This window comes from Podarcis bocagei, assembly GCF_964188305.1.
Source record: "Podarcis bocagei genome assembly, chromosome: 12".
NCBI classification, from domain to species: domain Eukaryota; kingdom Metazoa; phylum Chordata; class Lepidosauria; order Squamata; family Lacertidae; genus Podarcis; species Podarcis bocagei.
Window position 1 is genome coordinate 7173125 of NC_138137.1, and position 14953 is coordinate 7188077.

A 14953-nucleotide genomic window follows, 5' to 3' on the forward strand; every position below is an offset into this window, starting at 1 on the left:
TCTTCTACCACAATGGAACTGCCACCTTGGAAAAGCGTAGCAGCACAACACTTGCCACACTTGTGTTTCCCAGCAAATGGTAAACAGAGGTAGACTGTTTATTACGGTGGAAGCAGAACATAAGCACAGTGGGTAGCAGCCATCAATGGCCTTTGGTCAAGGTCTCCTTTAAAGCCATCCAAGTTGAGGGACATCACTGCATCCCATGGAAGCGAATTCTGTTGTTTAACTATGAGCAATGTGAAGAAGTGCTTTCTTTTGTCTCACCTGACTCTTCCAACGTTGAGCTTCATTGAATGTCCCTGAATTGTAGTATTATGAGGCAGGCCTAACCACTTTCCAGACCCTCCAAGTGTCCCTATTTTCCAGGGGCAGTCCCAGATTTACAGAAGCCATCCTGGTTTCTGATATGATCCTGGAATGTCCCACTTTTCCTTAGGAAAATGTTGGGGAAATATTGGAGGGTATGGAGTTATGCTACCCTGAGCCAAGGAAATAAGTAACTATAAAATATTTAGAAGACATCTGAAGGCAGCCCTGTATAGGGAAGTTTTTTTAATGCTTAATGTTTTATTATATTTTTATGTATGTTGGAAGCTGCCCAGAGTGGCTGAGGCAACCATTATATTTATGATGATGGAATAGGACATCCCTAGTTTCACTGGAGAAATGTTGGAGGGTATGACTTTTTCCAATAATTAAGTACATCTCTGACCAGTCTCCCCCACCTTACCATTTTTCTACACTAAAAAGCCTTTTGTTGTAACCTTTCTTCAATAGAGAGTTGCCCAACCACTGGGTCATGTGGCGTCCCCTTTTCTTAACCTTTTCCAGATCTGCAATATTCTCTCTGAGATGAGGCAACCAGAACTGTACACAGCATTCCAAGTGCAGAGATTTGTCTGAACTACATCTTAGGGTTCTTGTGAGGGGAAATTGAGAGATTATGTAAGGTGGTTCACCAAAACAAATGGCTACTGAAATGATATTTCGTGACATTCTGTTCACACAGGTCCGTCAAAGTGCATTAATGGGCTTGCTGCAATAATAGAATAGCAAGTTGTTATTATTTACCACACACATACACAGCTCAGGGCTGCACACACAGCTCTTCCCCCATTCCACGTTCTCCCCACAAATTCAACCCCGTGGAGTAAGCTAGGCAGAGAGAGAATGACAGGTCCAAATATCTGTGGGATATAAAGCTGTCAGTCAAGTTCAACATTCCAAGAGGACTAACTGGCTCTATGTGGCAGGCAGTTTTGTCAGTTGGTCGGCTGGTCGGTTGCTGCAAGGAGTGTGAACTGGTAACTGCTCGGATGCAGTCTTCTCATGACTCACTACTATCTAGTATATAGTTTATCTGTTATGTAACCTAAGGCTGCCTTCAGGAACAACTCTGTAAACCTGAATGAATCTGATAGTATAGTTGTTGTGGTTTAGTCGTTTAGTTGTGTCCGACTCTTCGTGACACCATAGACCAGAGCACACCAGGCACTCCTGTCTTCCACTGCCTCCCGCAGTTTGGTCAAACTCATGCTGGTAGCTTCAAGAACACTGTCCAACCATCTCATCCTCTGTCGTCCCCTTCTCCTTGCGCCTTCCATCTTTCCCAGCAACAGGGTCTTTTTTCTTTATAGCATTGGACTTTCGCTTCCAGGCATATCCGCAACTGAACGTCCTTTCGGCTTTAGCCCAGCCGCTTCATCAGCTCTGAATCTACTTGTACTTGCCCTCCGCTCTTCCTCAGTAGCATGTTGGACGCCTTCCAACCTGAGGGGCTCATCTTCCAGCGTCATAACTTTTATATGCCTGTTGTCTTTGTCCATGGAGTTTTCTTGGCAGGGATACTGGAGTAGCTTGCCGGTTCCTGCTCCAGGTGGATCACGTTTGGTCAAAACTCTCTACTATGACCTGTCCGTCTTGGGTGGCCCTGCACGGCATAGCTCATAGCTTCTCCGAGTTATTCAAGCCCCTTCACCACGGCAAGGCAGTGATCCATGAAGGAAGATAGTATAGTAGTTTATGTTAATATGATTCAGATTCATGTGTGTTTTCTTTAAGAGGGACAGAAAGGGATTATCAACCAGGAAGGTATAATTATTGATAGGACTCAAACGAGTTAGCAACCCGCTTGTCACTGCATAAGCTCAAACAGGGAATCGCTTAAACTCTGCAAAATTATATAAACGTTCCCACAATATCATGGCTGAACGAGGATTTGAACCAGAGTCTTCACATCCTACTAAGCTACTAAAACATGCTGACTCTCAGCAGCCATGCCAAGTTTACATGATATATCAAAAATAAGACTTTCAGGGTCACATGCCTTGTGGTCCAGGGTTGCTTGTTTGTGTTCTTTGACCCAGATTCATCACTTTTCAATGCTACAGGGAAGGGGATGCTTCCTTTGTCCACCAAGAAGCAGAGCTATCAACAAGTATACCCACCAAGGCAGCTGTACCCTCAGGTTTATGGAGACACCACTGGTTTAGCATCAAGAGCAGCTGTCCTCCAGTCTGTAAGAACTGGTAAGGGCCTTCTTGGCCTTGCTCAGATGGGAGAAAGTGGCGAGTGCATTAAGCCGGCCACCTCCTGGGAGCTGTCCACTGTTTCAGATCAGCAGCCTAAGCCCTAAAAGCACCTCGAATGCAGCCACGCCATCACAGTGTTCTGTAATTAGATTGTCAGCCTTCATTCTCACTGGCTGCCAAAGGGATCCAACAGGATAGTATGTCTGAGAGATGTGTGGTCCTAAGCTAACAAGAATACATGGCATGCTTTTCAATCAATTGAAACAAGCAGGTTTAAGGGTGTGGTGAATTGTGGCTAGTGACTTGACATCCTCTCATCCAAGGGTATGTTTCTTCAGTAGCTCTGGTTCCTTTTCACTTGCTTCACTTCAGTTGACACCTTCTATCCTGGTCTGTAGATCCATCCCCCTTCACTTCGTTCTCCATTCAACTTACCTTCCGTCAGATATCTGACTAGTCTACAGAGCACAGAAATCCATGCCTCTGTATACATGTTATAGGCATGAAGGAGGGGAAAGTACTGTATTTTTCTGTCTATAAGATACCCCATGTATAAGACGTCTCCTATTTTGGGGTACTCTGATTTAAGAAAATGGCCTTGGCACTATCCGTGTATAAGACGCCCCCTAATTTTTGACATAATTTATAGTATAAGACTAGAAAAATACGGTATGTCTAATGTGAAAGTAGTGTTCCGCTAATTCTTTCCAATCATTATGCACAGACCAATAATAATTAACTTCATTTGTTTATTGGAAGCCATTTTTGGAACAATTTTAATTCTCTCTTTGGGCAGGACATTGCTTTATTATTTATTGGCTGCATACATGCCAGGATGGCTGCTAAGTGGTTTGCAAGCATAAAATCAATTATGAAATCCATACATAATTAAAATACATGATAAAACCATCAAAACATTAAAAATGTCCCTATTTAAAATATACAATAAGACGGTTATCCTATATACCAACTGTCAATTAATAACAGCTGTTCCAATGAACTATCAAATATATTTATATGTCAAATGTCGATGCTGAGTTATGAAATGCTCCTGAAATAGTTACACATCCGGTGAATATTTGCCAGCAAAGTTTTTAGAAGATAATTCTGAGGAATATCACTTGAGGCAAATGTATTTCAGTTCTGCTCTAAATCATCCATCGATTTTGATCATACCTTCTTCCACTGGAAATTCCAGGCAGATGATAACGTGCTCCCTTCTTTTGCTCCCTCCATACTGGAAAACTTCAGTCTTATGTTCCCATACCATCCATTGTAGGGATCCTAGCCCTTACATCAGTGATAGCCAACAGGCTGCTGTGCACATATTTTGGACTACAGCTATTAAAATGTTTTGGACGTCAGCCATGGGCAATGCTGTCTGGGCACAACATTGGCTAACCCTGTCCTACATCAAGCTTACTAATTTAATGGGAACTGTTTTGAAATGTTTTGATCACAGAAAAATATACCTTGCCCTTGTCTACATCTTTTGCAACTCCCCCCCTTTTTTTCTTGGATTATGTTAAAACTCCTTTTACAGCTGCTGGTGAAATCTTTTATGTATGTGCATTCCAATGAGACCCTTATTCGATTTTCAGGATGCAGGCCTCCTATTGATCCATGAAATTAGGACAGGACGAGGACTAAAGATTAGCTGAAAGACAGCAACCTTTGCCCATTCTCAACCACAAATGTATTTCTGCCTCAAAGAGATGGTAAATGTATTCCATGGAAATGAAGGCAGTTATGTCCTTGGTGGAGAAGTGATGACATGGTGGAGAAGAAGACATGGCTGATTTCTGATGTCTCCTCAGCAGTGCTGAAGAAAGGGCTGGTTGACTCACACAGCCTGCAATAGATGCTAGTCAATGGATAACAGGAGCCATGGGTCAACCTTGCCACATACAAGCCTTCAAAACGTTGCCTCTCATGTCTTGGTGACAATTTAGCATCGCATGGTGGTTCAAGTGTAGTGATCCCAAGGTGAGACATCTACCTACCTGCTGGAGTTGCACCATCTGAAATCTGCACCAGGTTTGCTTTCTCACCGTAAACATCCCTGTGCCCACATGATGCCTGGAAGACTGTTGTCTCCCTAGATCCAGCCCGAGCTCCTTCTCAATGTAATGGGTGCAATTGCTGGATGGTAGAGACATCACATTTCCTCCCAGTAACTCCATGTTGCAGCGGGAGTGCTGAGGAAACGTAACTTCCCAAAACTGGGTAGATGCACTAGCTGGAATAAGGATGGGAAGCCTGTGGCCCTCCAGAAGTTGTAGAATCATAGATTTGTAGAGTTGGAAGGGACCCGAGGGTCATCTAGTCCAATCTCCTTCAATGCAGGAATTTCAAAATCCCATAAACAATGTGGAGGGAGGAGAATTGCAAGTTGCATTAGTGGCAATACAAGTTGGGTTCAAAGATAATTTGGGGTAGGAATCACTGCTGTTTATATGTAACAGGGCATCAGAACCCATTTCTGTAGAATTCCTCTTCCAGTTCATTCTGGAATCGATAGTTTGGCTATTTTATCCCATAGTGACAATCGCAGATGGCACACAAGTGTTTTAATTCTTGGAAATCTTTTAAAGAATACTTTAAAAAACTATGGTATAAAAGAAACCTTTTGGCAGACTTAGACTGAACCTTGCACGGTATAAATATAGTTTGTAGGGAAGTTAACAGAAACTATATATGAAATATGCAACTGTGCGGTTCAAGATAATCAACAGATAAAGTACAGTGGGACTAATTGGAAGTCATTTTTAATTTCTTGTTTTATAAGTTCTGTAATTGTTCACATGATTGGGAGTATAAATGATATAGTTATAATAATTGTGTTGGTTCATATATTGCTATTGCTTGTTTGTTAATTTATTGTTTATCTGTTCGATTGTATGTTGGTTGGTTGGTTGGTTTGCTTTCCTTGCATAAATGTATTTATTTTAAAACAATAAAGATATACATAAAAAAACCCAAAAGTGTTTTAATTCTATTGGTGTTTTTCTTTCCGCGAAGGAACTCCCAAATATGCACTAGCTAAGTGGATTGAACTTCTCTGTCTCCCTCTCCTTCTCTGTCTCTCAGTCTGTTCCTTGTCAATTCACATCAGTTTAAGGTCAAGAAAGCTAATAGGGAACAAGGCGCTACAAGATTTGAACTCAACCTTGCTTTCCTTAGGAACATAACTGACAATTAGCACAGGGATCAGCATCAAAAAAGAGCAACCCAGCATGAAGCCTGTCTAATTAGTCATATGAACGAAGGGCCTCCCCTCCACTTCCTCAAGGAGCACATGCCTGTCAGATCTTATATGGCAAAAGCCGCTCTCCCTCCAACACAAGGCTGAAAGGCGGTTGAGAACAGGTAACACCAGCTGAAGAACTTAATTAAATCCTTGCCTAAGACAGAAATATTTCATGGGTGCCTATAGGGGCTTCTGGTGCAGTTCATCATAAACGTTTGGCCAGTGATAGAGAGTAGGGGGAATGTGACTCCCCACTATGAAAAAGTACCACCTCCATCCCCAGCTTTCACCAGATCTCCTCCAAGATCTTCTTTTCCTACGTTGACAGACAAGTATCAACCCATGCCAGATTATGAGATGTGTGGTATGAAAAGCTGCCTATTTCTCATCGTCATTTTTCAAATATTATATCTTCCTACCCCAGTCGTCTGGGTGCCTGTGAACCACAAGAAGAGTAACTAACTCTCAAGCCTATTCTTCATCCTTGATTTTGACTGTCGTGTTTTACAAAGGAGCGTTCAGTGCTTGAAACAACTGCACTCAAAAGGCAAAGATCAAGTGAGTGGGTTGGTATGCCCAATGGAGGACCTTAAGGTCCATAAATGGCAACACCCTAGAGGTCCCGGGCCCTAAGGAAGTTAGATTAGCCTCAACCAGAGCCAGGGCCTTTTCAATCAACACTGGCTCCAGCCTGGTGGAACGCTCTGCCTCATGAAACCAGGGCCCTGCAGGATCTGATTTCTTTCGGCAGGGCCTGTAAGACAGAGTTGTTCCACCTGGCCTTTGGCTTGGAATCAACTTGATCCCCTCCCCCTCTTTCTTTTTTCCTTTTTCCTTCTGTGATGGAACTCCTACTTGGGGACTTCCCTGGCTTTTTTCTGGCCCACGTAAGACCAGTCTGGATAGTTAGCCTTGGTGAAGACATGACGTTTTCATCTGCAAAAAAAAGTTTTTGAGTTTCTGCTGAAATGAGGTTGCATTTTAATGTTGTATTTTAATCTTGTTTTTTTAAGTTGTATTTCAGTCAATTGTTTTACATCTGGTGTTAGCCGCCCTGAGCCAGGTCTTGGCTGGGGAGGGTGGGGTATAAATAAAAATTATTATTATTATCATTATTATTATTAGTTGCCATTTGCTTCAGTGCCTTGATGTAACTCATTTAGGACTCCTAAATGTGTTTCCTCATCCTCTCAACTCAGGAGCAGGGAACCTTTTGTTGTTGCTGAACTACAACTTCAATGACTAAGGATGATGGAAGACCAAGGTTCCACATGCCCACCATAACTCCTAATTCTGCTGACTGCATGTATACCTTGCCATTCTGCAGAACACGGGGTAAATGGTATAGCATATGTGAAATAATATTACCCACAAAACAATTCAATGAGTTGAAAGGAAGTGACTCAACCCAAGACAACCTGGGGAATTCCTTGACTGAGCGGGAACTTGCACCTAGACCTCCCTGATCCGACTCCTTGATTTCTTCAGTTTTCTGCCTAGAGTAGTAGTATTTGTGATGCTGTTGCATCCTATGTAGAAATAAAGGGCCTCTGATACTATACTTGACACCAGCCTTTCTTTAGCCATGTCACTTGGATTGCATTGTGCAATGCCCTGGTATGATGCACTGTGCTTAATAGAAGGTTTTTTTAAAAAAAAATAGTAATAATAATAATTAAGTTTTTACATCAAGGTTAAGGTACATAAAAGTAAAACAAGCATAACAATACTAATAACAATCTGTTAGATCACCCTTCTCTTGGAGGTTGAATCCACTTCTACTTTAAAGTAGCTTGACACTAGAAAAAAATAGGACAGAACTTTGAGAATTTTTAAGTAAAAACGATGCTGAGGATCATATGATTACTATAACTTGGGAGACGCTATAGTCTTGAGAGGATATTTTATTAGTGAGCAAAGTAGAATTAGAAAGGAAACAGATCTTGAAAGATCAGCCCCTTCAAAGGAAATTAAAGTTCTACAGCAAAAGCATTTTTTTAAAATGGTATCAAAAGGTCTTATTCTCTTTTACTTTAAAAGTGTACTAAACTCTCCTCTTTAGATAATGCAAAACTTGCATATTTAGATCAATCCTACTATGACTTTGTTGACAAAACTCTAAGTTGCTAGCCAACAGATTTAAGGAAAGAAATCTAAGAAATATGATTATGCCATTAGATTTTTATTACATTCCTTTTCCAACCTAAGATACAGGAAATGTGCAACTGATCAATATCACTCCCTCTGTTTCTGATGTTCGGAGGTGAGTAATGTTGCTTTTGTAGCCAAAATGGCACTCCTCGTCCACAACAGAGTGTTGTCAGTAGGCTTAGGTTTGCAAAGGTACAAGGTTTGCAAAGGTACAAAAAAAACTTTAGGCGAAGAAACCATGTGGGGGTGAAATAAAAACAGCCAAATGGTGACTAGACATATTCAGTGAGCATGGATTCACTGTTGGTGGGTGTGGTATGGAAAATTGTGTGGGCAGGGAAATCATGGAGAGTCTCATGGCGGAAAACTCAATTCTGTAACATTTTGTTGCTGCTTCCACTTGTCCTCCTGTAAATCTGTGCAGGTCAAGGATGCTGTAATAAAAAGGTACGGATTCCTCCTGCTTCAAGCTGTCATGTGGAAGGGAAATACAGATCTGGTATTATGGCACTCAGGTAAACACAAGATGACCGAGGGAGGGGGGATGTTAACTGGTTGACAGCCTGGTGAGAACATTATCAGAGTAAGACCATCTGCATTCCTTCCAGGGAGAGAATGATAACCGCTTCCACTCTGGGAAACAATTATCTATGGTGATTGCTATGGCAGAGGGAAATTCTGGGACAGCACACCATGTGACAATTTCATCCTCCTTGTGAAAATGGAGGTATTAACTCACACTACATGGTGGCTGCAAAATGAGCTATTTACATTTAACAGTTTACCAGAAGCAATGGGTGATTTTGTGTGTGTGTGTGTGTGTGTGTGTGTGTGTACGCGCGTGTGTGCGCGTGCGCCGCAGCATACAACCAAAACATCTGCAGAGATGTACAGAAAAATCTGCTGATCAGCTGCTGCACACAAATGATTCACCATGTAGTGGGGACTGCCACATTTTAGTGGACATCCATGTGTATGCCATCCCTGAAAACCTTACAAGGTATAATGTACCAAACAGTAAGAAGACAATGAAGCAATATAATGTCAGTAAAAGACCCTGGAGTTCTTGGGAGTGTATTGTAGCTTTAATGCATTGTAGCCATGTATTTCCTATGGAACAATTAATGGTAATTGAACCCATGAAAAGTGGTTAATTATATATATATAAATCTCTAACTGAAGGATCAGTAAGAAAAGGAGAATTTCCTTAACATTTTTTTTTTAGCAAGATTGCTGTAAAAGTAGCCTGTCTTGAGTTGTCTGGCTCTGTAGCTGCTCTGGATTTGGGCTTTAAAGTGATGATAAGGAAGCTTTATCTCAAAGCTTGTGTGGTTTGGGAGACACTGGCAGTCTGAAAAGCACCGCTGAGGCCAGCACAAAAAAATTACAGGCATCAGCGGCTGTGTGAAGTGCAGAAAAGTGGAAAGGAAGACCCAAACCAGCTGAGGAGCGTGGAGACATTCTGCAACAACAACAACAAAAGTTGCACTGTGGAATGCTAACATTCAGGGTGTCAGCCACCCATCCATGTCATACCCTTTTCCGGGACACTCCATTCCATTCTCCCTCCCCACCCCACCCCAGTTCCCACCTGCTTTTTTAAATTCTCCATGAGTATTGCATAGCCACTGAGCATTGTTCTGTCCTCACTGGGCTGTTTGGGGGGTGATTGCCTCCTTAGGGTATTTTACACCCACAACCCCCCCCCTTTTTTACAGTCTTGGGGTTCCCCTGAGTCTGCTGCCCTAGCTTCTTCTGTGTGGGTGGTTCTGTTTTGGCTGCATAAGCATCCATACTCAAGAGAATGAGTTAGCTTTCAGTACATAGGAAGTACACACCCAGTTGATGCAGCTAAAGTTTGTGTCCTGGTCAAAGACGTTTGTGTCCACGGTCCTGTGTCCAAAACCCTGGAGATCCACTACTAGTCAGCCTAGATAATATGGAACTAGATGGGCCAATGATCTGGTCAGTGGCGTAGCGTGGAGGGTGCAGGGGGGGCCGGCCGCACCGGGCGCAACATCTGGGGGTTAGGGTTAGGGGGCGCAAATCCACGGGTTAGGGGGCACAAATTACTTGCCTTGCCCCGGGTGCTGACAACCCATGCTACGCCACTGGATCTGGTAAGCTCTTTGGCCTGGTCTCCACCCACAAAGCAGCGTGGGATTTAGGGTAGTGTGGGTGGTTCCCCCCCCCCGTGCCGAGCCGAGGGGGTGCAAAGCAGCGCGCTTGAGAGCATGCACAGAAGGCGAGGTGGGGAGGGAACAAACTCTGTTCCAAAATGAATTACTGCGAAAATAAGAATTGCGCGCGGGGGGGGGGGCAATTTTGTCCTAGCTCAGGGCCCTGCACAGAGCCAAGGTTTAAATCAACCCAGCTGTAAGGACGGAAACAAAAAAGGAGGGTAGCTTTGGTCCAGACTCAACCAACTGCTTCTGCCGAGGAAGCAAACTGCCAGCGCTGGGACCTCGAGAGGTTAGAAGGGTCGCGCTGGGGAAGCTCCTGCCTTTGCTAGGTATTTTGGGACCAGAGCTGGGATTTGTTAATGGGGGCAAAGCTCCTCTGGCGCCATTCTCCAAAACCGGACTGATAATGGGACAGATTAGGCAACGCAAGGAGCGAGAAGGCCAGGCAGTCGCCGGTGCGCCTCTTGCGCTTTAGACTCACATTGCAACAAGTGCGGGGGCCGCGGCAGTTCTCGGCTCTTCTGATTGGCCGCCAGTCCGCGGCAAAGTGGGCGGGGCGCTACCTAAAGGGGCGGGGCAAGGCTGGGGGGGGCAAGCGAGAAAGGGGGAAGGGGAAGGGGAAGGGGCAAGCAGCCCTGCGCTCTTCCAGTTCCCCTTGAGCTAGCCTGATTTGGCAGGACGCAGAATCTTTAAAATCCACCAGTTTGCAAGGCGCGTGGGGGGAACCTACCTTTGGCCAGGTAGAAGGGGGAGGGAATTGTTTGATCGCCAAACAAATGCTAACCGGCACCTGCACAAACATGGGCGTAGCTAGGATTGGGCGGGAGGCAGAACTTCAGTTATCTATGTATTTTGATTGCTGGGGGTAACTGGCCCTCCCTAACCCCCCCCCCCCTTGGCTACGCACATTTGCCCAAACGGCTGTTCCATGTCTGCTCCCGTGGTGTCCAATTACCCAAAACAGTTCCTGTTTGTGGGGATATTTTTTGCCTAGGGGAAAGATGGCGAGGCGCCTTTTCCCACGCCCATGTCCTTGTGGATCGACGTCTCCTCGATTTGCCTTCCTTCAAGTCTCTCCTCCCTTCCCAGTCTCTAGAAGTTCAGTCCTTTGCGAGGACAGAAGAGGTTACATCTTGAATTTCGCGCGCGTAACGGCGACTGTGAAAGGAAATTGGCGATGTATTATATTTGGAGACTTGCTCTAGAAAAGCCAAGAGTGCTGCTGAAAGGCCAACGGGATAAACTAAATCCTTTCGAACCAAGGGTCATAATTCTCTGTTGAAAAGCCACAGTTCTTGGGGGAAGTGTGTGCTTTAAATGCATGATGTGTCGGCGGCCTGTTTTTATTTTACTCCAACCACAATCCCTGGTCATCTCGTGGGATCCTAGCAATGTTGACTTGGGACTTAGTCTCGTTTAGGCTGCAATCCTATTATGCTCACTTTCCTGGGAGTCACTCTCACTGAAATCATTGGGATTTACTTCTGAGCACCTTGACATGGGGTGTTCTGTTGAGGAGAAGCCTCCAAGTAACGTTCGTCTTCCATAGCATTCCACATCCAGACAGTTTCTCCCACCCTCTCAATTCCACTCACACTTTCAGGAAGTGACCTTTAACCTGGGGGCGGGGAGCTCTTGCCCGGTTAACCAGTCGGTACCTGGCACCCCAAACCTAAACAGATCACTTAGAAGAACGAATTTCTCCTTGGGATCAACAGGGATTACTTTAAAAAGGCAAGTCTGCAAAGAAAATTACCCACCCTGATTCCTGAGCTGTTTCTGTAGTGGCAGAGGGGGACTCCGCCTCAGTAAGGTGAAAGAACTCTTTATTAGAAAGTGAGTATTCTAGTGTGCCTGAGCCCGATGGGAGTTCTAGTTCAAAATTTCTAGAGGACACCAGATTGAAGAAGGATCCTGACCCAAGTAGTATACCACAGTGTGCACACTAGCCATTTAAAGCATTACTTCCTCCAAAGAATCCTCAGAGCTGTTTTTTTGTTAAGGGTGCTGGGAATTGTAGCACCGGGGTAAACTGCAGTTCCCATGTTGTGGTTTTGGGCGGGGTGACTTTCAAAGAGTGGAGAGTATGTAGCCATAGGCCATACATCCCAGATTTCAGCTTTGCATGTATTGCGGCAGCTCAAGGTCATGGGCCTTTACATTTTTTTAATAAACCCATCAGCAAATGAGCCCCACTCAGCAGAATGAGCAGGAAATGAGGACGCTTCCCACCCCTGTCCGCAAAAAAAATTAAAAATGTAGCAGAGTTGCCCGCTTACCATATTTTTTAATTTGCATTGTCATCTAAAGCAAGCGGAGGAGTCAGACTCACCTAAGTGTGCCACTGTCTCTGTTGCATGAAGTTCCATCGTTGAATGGCTGAATGGAAGCCGCTTTAAAAGTACTTTGCTTTGGTTGGATATTGCTGGTCCTATGTGGCTGCCCGCACACCACACCTGTAAAACACATCCCCCAACCACGCACCCAAAGAATCCTGGGAACTATAGTTTACCCACTACAAGTTCAGCACCCTTAAACTACGGTTCCCGGGATTCTGTGTGCGTGCTTTGAATGAACTGCTGTACGGTGTGTATGTTAAAACTATTTCATTTACACCCGTGGAGAAAGAGACACACAGTGCCTGCTGAATTCTGGCTCGCTTTGAATATATAGGTAGAACAAGGAGCCAGCTCTAGCTTAGAGAGAGAGAGAGAGATGCTTTATGGTACAATCCTGGGCATGTTTACTCAAATGTAAGTCTCACTGTGTCCAATAGGCTTATTCTCTAGTAAATATGTGTTGCGCTTCTACTCCCTATGATCAGAACTTGTTCTATACACTATAGGCCCGGTGTTTGTGTTGACCTGAGCAGGGCATCTTGTTCTACGCCCGCGTTCACACGTTACGCGCGTTTCGCTTAGCAGATCCACCCTTCCTACGACGTTTGCGCTCGATAGCTTCGACTCTCGGTCGCTGGCAGGCCGTCTCCGTCGGAGGCCCGGCCCTGGTTCCCTCGCCTCCCCTCGCCTGGCCCGCGGGAGCCGGCAAAGTGTGAATAATTCTCAGGAAGGAGTTACACTAAGCGCGAAAGCTTTTAGCACATTATCCGCTGACAATTGGACTATAATCTAATTGTCAACCCTCGGGTCTTAATCGAGCTTTCCCCCCCTCTTTCCACCCTCGGATTTGCATCGGGGAAATGCCTAATGGGTTTAAGAGCGCCTCGCTTTGCGCTGCAAAGAAGACACCTCGGCTGAGAAGGAGGTGACATTGAAGGGGCGCGGGCGGTGAAATTGGATAGAGGTCGCCAAAGTCTCGCGCAGATGGCGAGACGCCTTGGGGCGGGGGGGGGGGGAGACAGAGACTCTTTCAGAACCGGGTCAGGAGGATCTAGATCTGTCTGGGCTTTCCGAAAAGGCAACGGGAGATTCTCCTTCGAAAGCCCCATTGAAACAAACCGGGCTGCGCAAAAGGCACGCTTGCGCGCGAGACTAGGGCTCCCGAGCCCGATTGCGCGCTTCCTAAGGACCCTGCCTTGCGTCACCCAAGCTCCCATCCCGCTCTATACGACTGGTTTAGGCTGTGATGCTTGGATTTACGCCTTCCAATAAGCCTGACATTTATTTATTTAATTTGTCTAACGCATATATATCCCGCCTTTTTCTCCAAGGAGCTGGAGGTGGCACGCATGACTCCCCCTCCCCTTCATTTAATCCCCCACAATAACCCTGAGAGGTAGGATACGTTGAGAGGTAGTGGCTGGCCGAAGGTCACCCAGTGGGTTGCATAGTCAAGCGGAGGTCCGAACCCTGGTCTCCAAGTCTGACACTCAAACCACTACACCGCACAGCCTCCGACGTCCAGGTCTTGGCGCTCAACGTCTGTTGGGACTTACTAAACATCTCTGGACCATCGTAGCTTAGAGAGAGAGAGAGAGAACATGTTGCAGAGTGTCTGTTTTGTTTTACAAATTTTACCGCTTTATTGTAATCAAACCTCTAAGCGGGTGGCAAGCAACGCGAGCGGTTTACAATCAATCTGAGCGTTTTCCCACCTCCTGACAGGAATGCTCTGTTCACGTTGCTCCCAACTAGCCAGCAAACAATTCCACTTCTTGTTGTCTGTATTTTCCCCCTGTCAATCAACCTCCCGTGGTGACTGAGCCTGCGCAGTCCTCATAAGGCTTTTTGGGGGGTGGGGTGCCGCTTTAATCCCCTCCCCTAAATAAAAATTGTACCCTTTCAAGCCTGATGCTTCCGGAATATTCAGATACTTCTCTATGGCTTTATTAACTACTAATTGCATTAATAGTTGCTGTTTGCCTTATTACATGCTACTGTGTTTGATGTTTGTTGTGATTGCAGTGTCTGTTGTTGTTTGAAAGCTATTGTGGTTATGGTGGGCTCAACATTTATTTTTGGAAACGCGAGGTTCAATGAGCATACCAAACTATCCGTTGTTACACAGAGGTCCAGTTTTGGCTTCATTTCTGTCGGCACCCACCACCTGCGATTACTATTGAAGGGAGCAATAATGCGAGCTGAGAAACTTAGGGTGAAGGGAAGGCGCATCTCTTCCTACTACACGGAAGAAGTTCTGTCCGCCTTCTTTAACTCCAAATCTCTGGAGAGTTTGTGGGACTAATCTAACTGGGCTTCACTTCCAAATGATATGAGGATGATAGGGTGGGAGATAGCAAGGTTTGTATCCTTTGTTGTGGGTAAGCCTACTGATGATCACAGTGCAACTTGTTATTGTTATTGTTTAGTTGTTTAGTCGTGACCCTCTGGACCAGAGCACGCCAGGTACTTCTGTCTTCCACTGCCTCCCGCAGT

At 45.0% G+C, this 14953-nt stretch overlaps 1 long non-coding RNA gene across 1 annotated transcript; it reads left to right on the plus strand.

Annotated features, from left to right (window-relative positions):
- Nucleotides 1-1233: 1233 nt before the first annotated feature.
- Nucleotides 1234-4915, plus strand: LOC308570424. The gene is made up of 2 exons (XR_014001165.1): nt 1234-1307; nt 4136-4915. It is a non-coding gene; the product is annotated as an uncharacterized lncRNA (long non-coding RNA).
- The last annotated feature ends 10038 nt before the right edge of the window (nt 4916-14953 follow it).